Source organism: Cydia amplana, chromosome 13, assembly GCF_948474715.1.
Source record: "Cydia amplana chromosome 13, ilCydAmpl1.1, whole genome shotgun sequence".
Taxonomy (NCBI): Eukaryota; Metazoa; Arthropoda; class Insecta; order Lepidoptera; family Tortricidae; genus Cydia; species Cydia amplana.
The window spans coordinates 7,611,721-7,623,920 of NC_086081.1; the positions used below are offsets into that span (position 1 = coordinate 7,611,721).

The 12,200-nt window shown below is 37.3% G+C and overlaps 1 long non-coding RNA gene across 1 annotated transcript in view; it reads left to right on the forward strand.

The window, feature by feature from the left end:
- Positions 1–2,653: 2,653 nt before the first annotated feature.
- The window catches only part of LOC134653453 (uncharacterized), a 180,580-nt gene continuing 171,033 nt past the window's right edge, over positions 2,654–12,200 (forward strand). The window contains exon 1 of the long non-coding RNA XR_010097255.1: positions 2,654–2,831. This is a non-coding gene — a long non-coding RNA (uncharacterized LOC134653453). The remainder of the gene's footprint in view (positions 2,832–12,200) is intronic.

Consider the following 12,200-nt stretch of genomic DNA (forward strand, 5'->3'; position numbering starts at 1 on the left):
ATTCTCTAAATAGTTTATCGTTACACTGGCCGTAATTTGTGTTTTTGAACGCATCATAGAGGGTTTCTGATATGTGTGTAGATAAAATAATAAATGGAATAGAGGTCGGCCTAATATTCAACTTGACAAAATGACAGTAACGTGGCAACTTTACTTACCTATGCAGGTATCTTTATCTGTTCGCAAACAAGAAAGCGATGTCACTAGTTAACAAAACCGAAGTTTAATTCTACCCCAGTATTTTTTGCAACTTAGCCGTAATGTGGAATAGAACAAAACATATGAAGCTCCATAAAGGAGCCGCAAAAATCTCGACGATGGGCGTAATCGGGCATTTTACATAAGAAAATAATATATTATTCAAAATCCACACTCGAGCGCACCGCCCCGCTCGCTCCAGAGGTAAAAGAGAGTAACTGAGTTTTTAGAATTGTTAACATTCGTTTGATCGCATGCAATGATATCGTTATTGAATAAATGATATCGTTAATAAATTAAATTGATTACCAACTGGTTCAATAAAATAAAAAATATTTGCAGCAGAGGTACACAAGTTAAAAGGAGACCTCAAACAAGCCCAACTGCCAAAAGTGACACCCAAGATAGAACATCTTGGCGCAAAAATGTGAGGAGGCCCGACCCCAAATAATGGAAAAGGTGACGCTATCATGTGCCGCATTGTGATCAGCTGTGCTCGCCCAAAGTATAAAATCCCGCTCTAAAAATAAAATTTAGCTTTTATAATTGATGAAATCTACTTAAGAATGAATACATATGATTTTCTCCATACCGACTTCCGACATTGCGACACCAAAATGAAATAAAAAATAAAATACAAGAAATCGAAGTTTTCACTTACTCGTTTCGAAGAAGCGAGCCCACCTCGCGGTTTCTTACAAATAAAAATAGAGGCTGTGCAAGCCAGCAAAGCTCGCGCTTAGTGCCACCCTATTATGATATTTCTTGATTCCAACCACCCTTTACCTTGATAAAGCGCGATGTACACTGGAAAGAAACAAAGTGTAACGCAGCGTACTGCGTAGGCGAACAACACGCGAACGCGAAGCGACGCGATGCGGCGCGGGGTGAATCAATCCCTTGATATCTATAGAAGTGTCCTACGTGGGCGATCTCGTTGCGAACGCGAACGCCTTGGGCACGACGCGTTGCGTTCGCGAGTTGTTCGCTTACGTAAGACGCAGCGAAACGGTAGAAGTAAAAGAAACGGTCAAATTTTAAGTGTATGTAAGTACCTACGGCAACCTCGTGTTATTTGATTTTATGCATACATGTTATTTGCTTCTAAATTATAATTTGACTATGAATGCACAATATTAAATTGCGATGCTAGTTATATTTAAATCTATAGATAGTTTCGAATTGTAATGGTTTTAGATTTTAAAATCAGGGTGCCTACCCAAGACGCCAAATGAAAAATAAAAAAGTATCGGGATGACAGATGCTACGAAAAGACATGTGACTATTTCCATACATTATTTAATTTTCAATTATTGTATTCTATCAATGATTGTCATCTTGGCTAGGCGCTCTGATATGGTTTTTATAATATCGCTCGCGCTTATTGTGATCGCGAGTTAGCTAATTCCGTGGTATGATGGACATGTCTCGAGCTTTTAGATCACTGAACACGGGGCGGTTCGAGAACAACATGAATTGTGCCCCAGTTAATCAAACAGTTCATAGAATACAATATGTAGTTTGTTAATTTATGTATGTATATGTTACAAGTGGACTAAGATCTAGTATGATAAGTTTTTTTTTAAGTGATACCACCATGATATGGATTAAAATAAAATCTGAAATAAATTATTTATTTATACGCAGTGGACTGTGTTCCTTACGTCACTGATACCACCCCCAAGAATGATTCCCCCTTTGGACACAACACGCGCGTTTTGATAATGTTTTTCGGTACATTATGTACCGTATAACATTGTGTTGTAAGTACATGTATGCGAGTTTCATATTTACATGACTAAGTGGGAAAATAATATGACAAGCTCGGTAAGTTACCCACGTCTTGACCTTGTTACTTGACACAATTTTCAAGTATCTAATCCATACCTACCCATTGGGTCGTTATCGACCCACTAAATAAAACTCACTCCCGCACATTAAAATTAGTAGGAGGGATAATCTGTAACGTCAAGGAGTTCAGACCACAAACTAGTTCTGGGTATATAAGGGCTAAGTAGTCTAATGAAATCAAAAATAAATCCAAGATAGGCCTGCGACATAGTCCAAACCCATTACCTCCCATTTTCCGACCCATTGTCGCTCACGCAACCGCACGTCGGCAATGTCCAACGAGATAAATTTATATCTGTGGGGGTGTGAAAAAATAATACCCTACGATATGAATAAGGAATGAATAGACGCGGCAAGTGACAATTATATTTTCGAAGAGTTTTAACTCCAACTAAATTTATTTGTGATAATTAAATCAAGTAAAATTAATAGTATCTACAATCATAAAAAGCGGCCAAGTGCGAGTCGGACTCGCCCATGAAGGGTTCCGTATTTAGGGGATTTATGACGTATTAAAAAAAAACTACTTACTAGATCTTGTTCAAACCAATTTTCGGTGGAAGTTTGCATGGTAATGTACATCATATATTTTTTATAGTTTTATCATTCTCTTATTTTAGAAGTTACAGGGGGGGGGACACATTTTACCACTTTGGAAGTGTCTCTCGCGCAAACTATTCAGTTTAGAAAAAAATGATATTAGAAACCTCAATATCATTTTTGAAGACCTATCCATAGATACCCCACACGTATGGGTTTGATGAAAAAATTTTTTTTTTTGAGTTTCAGTTCTAGGTATGGGGAACCCCCAAAAAAATTTTTTTTTCTATTTTTGTGTGAAAATCTTAATGCGGTTCACAAAATACATCTACTTTGTAGTTCTTTGTAGTAGTAGTGTTTTCAACAGTGTAGTTCTTATAGTTTCGGAAAAAAGTGGCTGTGACATACGGACGGACAGACGGACAGACGGACAGATAGACAGACAGACAGACATGACGAATCTATAAGGGTTCCGTTTTTTGCCATTTGGCTACGGAACCCTAAAAACTGAAATATATATCGGAAGTCTTCTCCCTAATTCTGACAAGGTAGATCTAACCTAAGTTCAGTAGCGCATATACTTATAAGTATGCACAACGTAAAATACGGAGTAAAACACACCCGTAAGTTTGTATTTAAAGTTTGTTTATTGTTTCTTCTGCGATCGGCTAGATAAACCATAATCATATTTTGTGTCTTTGTTTCTTTCAGTGTGCCTTCACCCCATACTTGTAACATTTGTGTAACTTAACATTGTGTAATGACATCAGCCAGCCTATTATGGATAGCTTTATCCATCTTTATCCACGTGATAAAATAACTGTCACTGTTTAACACCGTGGGAAAGAAAGTGACGGACACCGTTTTATCACGCTGTCACGTAGACAAGAACGACCATCATATCCGTACTGCATTACTTACAAAATGACATCTTCACATCAAAACGCGAGTCCGAATTGGCCCCCAAGTCTCTCAGCCAAAGCCACTACGTCACCTCTTAACCACATTACGATGCCACTTCTTCCGCTTCCTCGTTTCTCGCAATAGCTCATAGCATCATGAATGTTGGAGCAAGGCGGCAAATAAAAAGAGCCGGCGGCCCCTCCGCTGAATTATGAAAATGTCAATAAATATTTGAAAGGGCACTGGCGACAACTGGAAAGTGTGTAAGTAATTATTTGGTTTCGAAAAGTCGTGGAAAACTGTAGAAGGTTCTTAATATGGTGTCTAGAATACTTTTGGTTTTTTTTTATGAGATTTATACCACTTCACTGCTAAACTTCGTTAAAACCGGATTATTAGATATTGTGCAATCTAAGTTACTTTAGCCCTACATTGTCTACCTAATGTATAAAATATTAAGATCATAGAATAAAAAATAAAATATATCAATACATACTCGTATTATGGGACAAGCTTACTAAAATCGACCTAGCTCCACATAGTATCTAAAATATACAGAAGCGACTAAGTTGCTCGAAACGGGCTTGTTTAGATATTTGTGAGCTCCTTGGCTGCTCCAATATATCTAAAGATGATTATAAATCAAGTTTAACCAAAGGTCCAAGCTTCCAATACATAACAAATTAAAACGAACGAGTAACCGAATAGCCGAGAATCTGGCAAAGGGTCTAGGGATATATTAGACCCTACAACTTCAGAACCACAACAGGGGATCTTCGTATAGTATCTGTATGGACATATAACGTTTTCCCTCTGAAATATAGATATTAGGCTCAGAGCCCTTTGAATTATTATTGAAAACCGCTTCTCTATCGAAATCGGAGCCTGATACTTTGCAAATCGTATCCGTTACGTGCGAAACCTAATTTCAGTAAGTTGAAATGGGATTAAAGGAGTAATTAACGATTATTTTATGTTTTTCCTCATTTTACTACACAATGACACTAGTTTACGTAGGTAATATTGCTACATTGCAACAATTCTACTGATACCTATTATAAATCCGAAAGTAACCCAGTCTGTCTACTTGACTGTCTGTTACTTCTTTACAGTTAGCTGATAGTTTGACTCCTGGGAAAGAAAGGATAGTATTTTTATCACGAAAAAAATCCCTTTAGGGGGTAAAAAAGTGTTAAATTTATTACGGAAGTGGGATGCCATAGAAGTACATAAGTACCTACTAATTCAACACAGACGAGTTCGCGGTCAGAAACCAATAACCAAAAACACATTTTCCTTGATCTCTTCCCCAGTCGGTCCCTCAATACTGAGGACCGTGACATCGTGTCCTTCTGTTGAAGACCAGGTTCCTCCATAGGGTTCTGTTCCTCGCCGTAATTTCAGCACATCATCTAGTAGAGGGAGGGCCCTGAGGTCTCGTGCCTTCAAATTTGCCCGTCATTATAATTTTCCCTCCTCCCTTCCTCTACGCCACCTTAATCTACTTAAATTCGAGTTATATCAAACAAAAATATCACAGAACAGTAGCCCTGTAACAAATGAGTGTGCGTAAGTGATTCAAGTATAGACATTTACATGTGCGGCCTTCATATCCTGGTGGAAATAGGTGTTGTTGGGTATCTGTGTTTACATCGACGTTACAAATGCGCGCATCAAGCCGGCGAGGTAGCCCGTTACTTATCGCAGAGATGGGGTTCAGGGCTGCCTCTGCTGAAAGGTTTCATTTAAACAACATTTGCTATATTGCAGACAAGTAACGGTTAATAGTAGCAGTTTCTGTACTGACGCCAGGGCTATTATAACCACCCTTTTTTTTAAGTCCATGGCTCCAACGACAGGAAAATACATTTTACGGCTAAAAGAAATTCCTCAGTGTGGGACCATAATTAGTTAACTGGACTATCAGTAATAAACTCGTCACGTAGACAGAAATGGATTAACTTTGATATGCTATACGTAAGTAGGTAATACGTATAATTGTTGGTTCGAATGTCTGATAAAATTTAATAAAACAATTATGATGAACAAAAAATAAACGTAAAACTTTTTTTTATGACAAACAGGCGATATGAGAGAATCGCAATGTATCCTCTCAACTCTCAATACAGTGGTATTACTAACAGAAATTAATTACTAATAGCTTAAATCTAAATTAGGACCTTTTTTGCCTCTCAATTGGAGGTATTTGCGACACCTAACTATACTAGTTAAATGTGAATATAATTAAATACCTGAATTACATACCGTTTTTAACTTAAATTGACTGATCTAGATAGTGTTGTGTACTCGTAGCTGTACCTACCTACCAACAAAGCTATAAGGATATTTTGATATCAATAAAATCTCCATAATAATACCCTGCCTCAATAATACCCATAACCTTTGAACCACACAGGGGATACAGCATCCCCTGTTACAGATTCGATCTCACAGCACGAGCCAACTGGTCAAACATGTCATAGGGTCATCCCTTGATCCAATTTTCGTCTTGTCCACTAACAAAAGGCATGAATAAGTGTACGGGTTAATGTATCAAAACAGGTAGGGGCAGCATTCCTTGATCTATTTTGATCTTTTTAGTCAATCACTATTGTAAAGAGATCAATAGCTGAGAGCCACAAGTGCATAATTATCTGGTCAGACGGGTCGTGTCGGATCCCTTGATACACATTTCATCTTGTCCATTTAGATATTCGTTGTATCATGAGGTGGTATTAAAAACCTGTTTGGGATAAATTGATCAATTGGGATACTTAGTTGTACTCGGACCTGTTAGTTTTTATTTACGTAAAACATTTATTATTTTCTCTTAAAAACAAATCATCAAGCGAACTCTGCATGACAAAGTGTGGCCTTGCCATCATTAGGCATTATTGTCAAATGTATTTAAAAATTTTACTCTTATCATGTCACTCCCTCAATTTGTTATGTTCAAATCGACGCAACGTTAGCTTAGATGGACTGTACATTTTTTTAAACAAAACTTTTACATTTGTACCAATTTTATAGTTTAACACATTTCCTCAAAGGCAACCCTGGGCGTAAGCATGTTACAGTTAAATGCGCCATTTATATATTTCAGGCAGTGACCAAACACCCAGCATCGCCCCGGACCCCAGGAAATGAAACGAACAGCGAAATATGTGGAGTTGACATTGGTGGTTGAAAAATTGTTATTTCGATTTTAGATTAAACTAGCGACCCGCCCCGGCTTTGCACGGGTTAACAAAATATACACCTAAACCTTCCTCAAGAATCACTTGATATTTAATTGATATTTATTGATAGGTGAAAGCCGCATGAAAATCCGAACAGTCGTTTTTGAGTTTATCACGAACATACAAACACACAAACAGACAGACGCGGCGGGGGACTTTGTTTTATAAGGTGTATTGATACAAAAGATAAACTAAAAACTAATATGTATTTAAATTAGTATAAACACAACATAAAAAAATATAAGGCGTAAGTAACAAGTGTAAAACCATATATGTACCTACTTTTCAAACGTTTATGCCATTTTCTATGAATTTTGAACTAAAAAGTTATGTACTAGATTTAACTTTATAATCGCTATATACTATCGGCGTTATTCATAAACGTCTGCTAAGTTAATCAGCTGATGGTCGTCGTTTCTCCCTCTCTATGGCATAACGACAGATAGGGACAAACGACGATCATCAACTGATTAAGTTAGCAGCCGTTTATGAAAACGCCATATGTTTATAGGTACCCCTGAATGAAATAATTTTGTGTTTCATGCGTTACTACCTATTTAATTTGATTCTATTTCTAGTTAATAGGTATACCTAATTTACGGTAGCAAAATAGTTATGTTATGTAACAAGCGTCGCCACTCGTTTCTCTGTGCTAATAGACATTGTCCTCCGTACATTTAACAGGCTGATCCTCCGGCTCTGCCCGTCCCGGCTAAATAAGGAACAGGAACAACCCATGATAAATATCCCATTAGTGGGAAAAGTAAACTAATAAAGTGTATCTTATATTTATAACAAGAGTAGAGTGCTGTCTATGGATGAGGCATTGGTGGCTCAGATGGCAGAGCGCTGGAGTATCGATCCAGACGCCGTGAGTTCAAGTCTCACCAAAGTACCTACTGTCTTTGTGGTGAGACTTGAACTCACTTTTTCCATTTTTCCACTTTTAAATTTATTCTAAGCTTAAGAGTAGGAAGTTAGAAAAAAAAACAGAGTAAAATAATAGTTTGACAGAGACTGGTGCGAGACTCCCGATGATAGGGAGAGTAGGGATACCCGAAATATATATATATAAATAAATAAACAAGAATTGCTCGTTTAAAGGTAGGTATTAGATAGATATATTTCGGGGATCTCGGAAACGGCTCTAACGATTTCGATGAAATTTGCTATATGGGGGTTTTCGGGGGCGAAAAATCGATCTAGCTAGATCTTATCTCTGGGAAAACGCGCAATTTCGACTTTTTATATGTTTTCCGAGCGAAGCTCGGTCACCCAGATATTTAAAGTAATAGACGATATGGCCACGTATACTTTCTTAGAATTAGAACTTACTATTATTTTATATTTATTTATTTAAACTTTATTGCACAGTAAAAAATATACAGTGATAAAAGGCGGACTTAATGCTACACGGCATTCTCTACCAGTCAACCTTTAGGCCAAACAGAGAAGCATATTTGGTGCGGGGTATGTAAAGAACACTAAAACTTGATGCTTAAAATTAATAGGCTCATTACTTTCAATCGGAGACAGATATTAAGTAGGTAACGAAAAACATTAAATGGCAAATATTGCAATATTTATGAAAAACACATATTTTAGGAAACTGCAGCAATTTTAAAATGATATGTTAATTAAAGTATGGAAAAAAAGAGTTGTGTCATTAGACTAGCTCATGAGCATTAGCTGAGGCATTCCTCCGCGCACAATACAATATTATGCATCTACAAAATGTTAATTGGTAATATGTCCACGTTTTCTGGTAAAATGTCCACGTTTTCTGGTAAAATCATTACTTGAGGGCTGAACGGCCTCCAGAATATTCACAGCCTTTACAACAAACATCTTACTTTCCGACACTTACAAATTCCAACAGCCATATACAATTATGATTATATTTAACTGTAGTTAGGCCCACTATTGACAAAATCTGTTATATCAGTTTAAATACCCACCCTTTCCAACACCCTAAAGTTTTAGGTCGGGAGACAGATCCTGGGTCGACCTTCCTTACTGTTTGTACCTATAGATGTATTGATAAGTTATTTATGTAGGTACCTACATGTGTTTTGACATTGGGAGTTGGAGTTTGGTTTGTTGTTAGTGGGTACTGTATCATTGGAAATAGTTATTTGTTTTAAAAGGGGGCAAACGTACTACGACAGGTTTCGATTATCAATAAATGTGAAGTCCACTTGTAATATTGTAAAAACTATAGTCGTAAAATCCTTAAAAACCCGCCTAACTACGCTGCGCATACCTATTACACACATACACTCACACTACACAACACACATCTCACCTCGTACCGAATGTGAATGAACAAAAAATGTGTCTCGACCAGCCAATGGTCAAGCGGTCAGTTTAAAAAGGGACACAAGATATTTAATCCTATTGACATGAGGGAGACGAATGATTGGGGGAGTTTACCCTTTTATTTGTGAGTTTTTGCATGGATTGGGAGGGATTTCGTTGTATTTCAAATGTGTATGCAAGTACTTACATATTATTATTACGTAGGTTATCGAAATGAGTTGTTCTGCTGCTAAGGGTCGTTAAGTTTTAATTGACGCTCAATATGTTTGGTTTCTTAAGACCACTAAATTAAGAAAGATAGGAAACAAAGCAATGAGAAGCGTTTGTCACTTATTTAGCAAAACGATGAATCGGCAGAGTCAATCAGATTTTTTTTCAATCGCCTTCGACTAACTTCGTCGAGTTGTGTAAGAAGTGCCCAACACGCGACAAAAAGCCTAATTTTGGGGCCCGATACTATTTTGACAGGGAGTAACGTGCGTAGACCCCTTAAACAATAACCATAATATTCCAACCAAATATACCTAATTATGCTAATCACTAAATTCTATAATTGTATAAGCTAATGGAACCCAAACAGAACAAAGTGGGGCGCAGCTGAGTTATGTATTTTTCAGAGGGCCAAGGATTACCCGCAGAATTACTATTGATTCGGGACGGTCGGCCGCCTTCCAAATGAGCAGGCCTCAGGACTGGATACCGAGTGGATAATACCGCTGACGGATTTTTGAATTAATATAATTTATGAATGGATTCGGACGCGCACTTTCATATGATATGTAGGTAGTTAGGTAGTAGGTACTTAATAAGACATTCAGGAATAAGTTTGCAAACGTGCCAACTTTCAAAAAGCTAAGTAAATATCTATTCAAATTCGTAAATTATGATACCAATATGAATTTAATTTAATCTCAGTGAAAGAATTATTGGTTGAGACATTGTTACTTACGTGAAAAAAAAAATTGCCTGAATATCTGGTCTGTGGGTCAGATGTTGTTAAGTTACAAGCATATACAGGTATATATAATCAAAGAGAATTTGAACTCTATTCTCTTTGACATAATGTAATGTGTGATAATTAGGTATAGTAGGTATACTATTATGTACCTAGTTCGTAATTTTTTACAATTACTAGTTAAGTAAAAATAAAATAAAATGTAGGTAAATACACATTTTATAGTATGTTTAACTCGTTCGGTCTTTCCTGTAGACATCGCAAAGTGAAAGGAATCTACGCTGCACCTCACAGACTGGATAATTTTTTTCAGTGCTTGAGACTCAAATAAGAAAAACGTGATATTGTAGGTACCTATACATACCTGTATATGTACCAGAGTCGTTATGTTTTTTAGTATTATCAAGATAAGTGACCTTCTAAAAATATCTGTGACCTCTATGTGAGATATACCTACCTAACTAACTACCTACTTTAAGATACGTCAAATATTACGTCTAGATGCGACCCGGACCGGATTACATATTCAAAAGTGACGATTTGTTTGAAGAAACGTCTAAAAACTAGAGGTCATAATTATTTGATGAACTTAAAGTTCTAACCGGGCCGAAGTTCTATTGTATCATCTCTATACAACTTCCCCAAGAAAGTTCTCTCGACCCAACCTGAATTTATTAAGCCGGACCCTGGAAAGGTTTGCCGTATGCAGATAAGGGATTTATTTAGCGGAAAGGTCCAACCGGGTTAACGCTAGGGTCGGCGATGACCAGGGTTCGCCGAAATTTATCGCCGGATTCGGCAGACCCTGATTTATTCGCCGAATTGGCGATAATAACGGATGGGTTTTTGTGATATGGGTTTTGGCATTTGAATATGGTATTTAGGACGGTTTGGGTGGATTTGTTTACTGTTGTGTTGTCTTAGGGATGTGCGTACTGCGTACTGGTCCTTAGTATATTTACTATATAATAATTATTGTAATCATAACTTTGTAAATTGTATATCTCTTGTAAACGGTAAAATGAAGTCAGTGTTTAAAAGTGTTGTTAATAAGTACCTAGTTATTTGTTTTACAAGGGGGCAAAGTTGTTGTTTAACCGCTCGTGCTAATATTGATATATTACTCGAGCAAAGATTCCAAAAATGCAATCTTGAGCGTTGCGAGGGTTTTAAAGCAGGAGCGTTAAACAAAATTTGCCCCCAAATGAAACACAAAATTTTTCACCACACCAACCCTAAGAACATATTAACTGTAAGATATCAAACAAAATCAAACCAAATCAAATCCAAATGAATGTTATTTTGTAGGATATGTGGGACCTTTGATTCTTTTATGTTATGAATTGTATTCGGACACCATATTTGATATTACATTTAAATAATTTACCTGCTTTCAAAAAATTATGAGCCATATAAAACCCAACACTTATTCCCTATAATAAGTAAATCTAAAACCATTTTTGTATGCTTTCCCGCTAATCCAAACGGGCCCGAGCGTTACCAGCGGCCTCGGCAAATGTGCCAATTACGATGCCGACGTGCCGCGCGTACCAATAACTTGGGAGCCATTCAATAAAATAAGTTAGCTTTTTAAAGTTTGGGGAAATGCCACTGGCTACTCTTACTAAGTGGCGTATGCAGATCAGTAGAATTTAATCATCAGCATCTTCCTCGCGTTGTCCCGACATTTTGCCACAGCTCATGGGAGCCTGGGGTCCGCTTGGCAACTAATCCCAGGAATTGGCGTGGGCACTAGTTTTTACGAAAGCGACTGCCATCTGACCTTCCAACCCAGAGGGTAAACTAGGCCCTTATTGGGATTAGTCCGGTTTCCTCACGATGTTTTCCTTCACCGAAAAGAGACTGGTAAATATCAAATGATATTTTGTACATAAGTTCCGAAAAACTCATTGGTACGAGCCGGGGTTTGAACCCGCGACCTCCGGATTGCAAGTCGCACGCTCTTACCGCTAAGCCACCAGCGCTTTTTATTAATAGAATTTAATGTGTAAACTTAATAGCTTATATTGTAAGCAAGAGCATTCTACCAATTTAAGAACTGGGGCCTTCCATGACGTCTTTATTGCGATTCTGTTTGGGACCTAAACTGAAATGCTAAAAGACGGAGCTATATAAGTCGCATAACTCCGTCCCTTAGCAATTCAGTATCGCAATAACCAAGGACATCATGGTAA